At 50.0% G+C, this 4,120-nt stretch overlaps 1 long non-coding RNA gene across 1 annotated transcript; it reads right to left on the minus strand.

Moving 5' to 3' along the window:
- Positions 1–416: 416 nt before the first annotated feature.
- Positions 417–3,056, minus strand: LOC125738513 (uncharacterized). Its single transcript, XR_007396849.1, has 5 exons — positions 2,323–3,056; positions 1,843–2,043; positions 1,352–1,459; positions 1,034–1,192; positions 417–856 (listed from the first exon to the last, which is right to left on the minus strand). It is a non-coding gene; the product is annotated as an uncharacterized LOC125738513 (long non-coding RNA).
- Between the last annotated feature and the right edge of the window lie 1,064 nt (positions 3,057–4,120).

The following is a 4,120-nucleotide window of genomic DNA, read 5'->3' on the forward strand; positions in this document are numbered from 1 at the left end:
TTAAACAATCCTTTGACTGACTTTTAAGATGCGAGGGGTCAACAGGATTTGAGCGATTGAACAGCAAAGTCAAATTGTGCTCCTTGCCAGCCAATTTGTGATGAAGCGTGTCTGCATGGCATCGAGAGCTGAGCAAGTTCCACCCATCGGGGACCTTAAATGACCCTTCATTCCAGTCAGGGTGCAAAATCTGCACTGCGAATTGCTCAAATACTCTGGCTGAAGCATGAGGGCTGATTCCATCTAAGGACGGCTTAGCTTGATCTATCGTTGATTCCATTGAGTACAGACTAGGTATTTAAGCTGGGGTCCTTCTCATTTTTTGGGTGACCGGCACAGTGCCTGACGCAAAATAAAGTCCATTGTGGATCCCTCTGTACAGAAGCAGTTGTCAGATTGTGAAATACACATTCGGCTTTTTTTCTGGGCACACACAGGCTTTAATGTCATGCAGGCGAAACAGGTTTCGCACCTAATAGGGTGTGACCATGGGATTTCAAGCGATAAGAGAGTACAGCACACAGCAGGTCCATGCAGGAACCCCGCTCGAGTGTTGACACAGCGGCACAGAAGTTCGTTAAAGCTGACGAAGGGACCCATGAAGTGCCAGACGTGAGAGTGTGAATGTCACTGGGCCTTAACTTCCAGTTTGTGTGACTCTAAGAAATTAGTAGGAGGATCCCGGGTCCATGGAAAGCGTGAGAACATTCTGCTCAGGAAGTTGTTTCATTCATTTCTTTCAGTTCTGGAAGGTCCTTCTTTCACATCTGGGCGCAATTATAATTCAAACGAATAGTTTCATCGTGACGGCAGCACTGTGAGGTTATCGTAGTGAGAGGCCTGCTGAAATGGGGGGCTGGGGGGGGGCATAAACAGATGGGCTTCAGGAATTTGTCCAAAATATGTAGCATTGCCGCTAAAAGGGGTCAGTGGGTTTGCCTCTAATACAAAAGCGTGAGACTCATAGACACCCCCCCCCCGGAGGGGTGGCGAGTTGCAGCAGTGACGGACACTGCCCGGCCGCTCTACGCACCTGTCACTCCTGTTCCAGCAGCAAGACTGCGGCTTTTCCTGCACCCCACTGCATTCAGGCCCATGTTGAAATGCACTGGAAGTCTGAGCAGTGTGTGTGAGCAGCTGAATCCATTGACGCTCCTCTCTCCTTCCCTCTCCCTCTCTCTCGTGATCCATTCTGCGTGATATCGCAGAAAAAAAAGTCACTGTGATATGTGAAGTTTTATCGTACTTTATGCAAATGAGCTTACATCATGAGAAACCTGCTGGCATGTAAACACTAAAATCTGGTTTGATTGGGGGGGGGGGGGGGGGGCGGGATACAGAACAAACCCACAGGAAATGCCACTGCAGCATGGAGTGTGTGTGCGACGCGACGACTGCTTTTCCACATGCTGTCACGTGCGGAAGCTACCGGCATCTGGGGGAAGAAAACCCTCCGTGGCTGGAAAAGACACGGAAAATCCAGGATGCTTAAGAACTGCCGAATGGAAGATGGATGTGCAGTGCGACTGAATGATGAACCACAGACACGTATTGCAGTGATGTCCCCCCCCCCCCCCCCGCCCCTCCATTTCGGAACAGCTGCTTCCTCTGCCCACCCAGCCAGCTCCGCTCACAGACATGGGAGCAGGAAGGCGATAGCCGGCTGTTGATTAATCCGTCGGCGTGGTGACAGGAGCGACGGTTCTTAGCAGTAAGTGCAGCGGAAATGGCAGTGGAGGAGGCGGGGATTCTGAAGGACGAAGGACCAAGACTGAAAAGTCACTTTCAGAGTGATAATTAACAGTGCCGGTGTGCCACCACATCCGGAGATGTTTTTCTCACCTGAGCGTGACACCGACTTGGGGACACGGTGTCCGGTGACAGCTGCACGACAGCAGGCGGGGCCCCCATCCCCCTCCTACCGGGGCCACCGGCACCAGCTCTCCCATCTCGGAGCACTGTATAAACTGCTGACGTCCCCTTCGGTCCCAAGCCTGCCCCCACCCCTAGGTAGCTGGCAGCTTACAGGAAGTAAGCAGTGACCTGTGGCATTAAGAAAGATCTCAGACAGAACATTAACCCACACCTTGCATAGCGACAAAGCTTCAGCCAGGTACATAAAGTATATATCATGAAATGCATGTCCTCTTCTCTCCTTTTTTTAAGACTGCAAACACTCCTGGGGAAACTATTTTTAATATTTTTTCCAATAGTGCTGTAAACATCGGGCTTTCCACGCCTGATCTCCTTTTGGAGAGGCCTGTTGTACATAAATGTGGCTTCAGATATAATTTTATAAACTTCAGGCCCTGTTTTCACAACCTGAGTGACGTGAAACGCTGCTTTGGGGACTTTATGTGCTCGGCTGTGTTGTTCCAGCTCCTGGGGTATCCGGCCGCGCCGTCATTTCCCTCGGTAACCAGGGCCTCAGATGGTCTGGGTTCGCTGCGCTGAGATGACTGCGCAGGAGAAACACACAGCAAACCCTGAACAACAAAGCACTAAAATCCATGTCCCCATTTTGGATTTATTAATGGGGCATGTTTATGTGGGGGGGAGGCTGTCTCTGCTGCCTGATCAATATTGAAACTGTCCCAGCAGCTTTGGCTAAACCACATAATTTGCAAATGGCTCTTAGTCTTATTTAACATTGTCACAGAAGGGCTATTCTGGGTGTGTTTTTTCTTCATAATTTACGCAAAACTGATTTTTTTTTTCCAGTTCGGTACTGATTGTCTCTCTTGACGGGCAGCTGTGCGCGAAGTGGATCGTTAATACTCACACATGTGGCACATCTGGACCCAAGCCTACCTCATTACTGTGTTTTTTTTTCTGTTCCAGTTTCTGCTGCCATGGCAACCCCTGCGTGTTTGGCAGAAGGCCTTTGAAGGCTGGGAGACGGAAAGGGGTGGGGGGAGCTCAGGGAGGGAGGGGGAGGGTGTGTGTGTGTGAGAGAGAGAGAGAGAGAGAGAGAGAGAGAGGGAGAGAGAGGGAGCTGGCCTCCATCCAGAGTAATCATACTGCAGGGTTGAAATGCACCCTTTGGCTGCACACCAGCCTTCAGAGAACAAAGATGTGAGCTTCTAATGTTGGCGGCGAGGTTCACTTGGCACTCTCTGCCGTTACCCATCAGCCCCTGTGCCTTGGCTGCCTGCCACCTCCCTCATTTCTCCACCCCCTCACTCCAACACCCCAGGGCTGCAAAGAGGATTAGGGAAGAAAAAAAACGGGGGGGGGGGGGGGGGGGGGGGACTTGTTTTTCTCTAGCCTCCTAACCCTGCCCCAATGACATCACCTCTCCTGCCTCCAGATGCTGGCCGGCCATCTCGACCTCCAGGATTCTTCTCTCTCTTTTTTTTATTTCAAATCCCTCTTCCATTTTATAATTGCTGTCAGGGGCGGCCTTTTCCGTGCGGGCCGCGGCCATGCTCGGCCCCCACGGAATGCCGAAAACGGAATTTAGGGTGTCCCGCACATTCTAGTGTACTAATCCCCTGTGCCAATTTGCCGACACAGAATTCTTCACGCTGTTATTTTGCTATCTTTCTTTTTTTTTTTTTCCCTCTTAATCTCCGTGGTGGTTGCAGTCTGAGCCAGGGAGCTGTCAGTGCTGCACAAGCCATTTAGGGACACAGTTATTTTCAGGGAAGGGCTGTCTGAATTTTTTCCAGCTAACAAAATAAGGCAGAAGCTCCGGGGCTCACATGGTTGGAGATCTTGCTTTTGAAACGTGTGCCGGCTTTTCGTGCCATTTCAATTTGACCCTCTGGAATCCGCCAGTTCTTCTCGCTCTCCTGTTTCCTTTTAAAGGACTATGACCAATGACAACATAAACTGGAGAGAAAAAAAGAGAAACTAACTGCCCACTGTTGGCTCATGTGGAGGCCTTATGAAATATTGAGAGCCAGAAAAACAGGCATTGCGGTCTGGCTTAGACACCACTCAGAAGTAGGGGCTGGAGCACAGTGCTTAAAATAATATTAGCAAGTATGCATTATGTGTTACTTAAAAAAAAACCAGTATAATACGTGCATCATTTCACTGTTTTTACTGAATGGGAGTGGTCTGAGAAATCGAACTTCCTTATTTGTGTTCAGGAGTTGTAAGAGAACGATGGGAG

This window comes from Brienomyrus brachyistius, chromosome 3 (assembly GCF_023856365.1).
Source record: "Brienomyrus brachyistius isolate T26 chromosome 3, BBRACH_0.4, whole genome shotgun sequence".
In the NCBI taxonomy this organism is placed as follows: Eukaryota; Metazoa; Chordata; class Actinopteri; order Osteoglossiformes; family Mormyridae; genus Brienomyrus; species Brienomyrus brachyistius.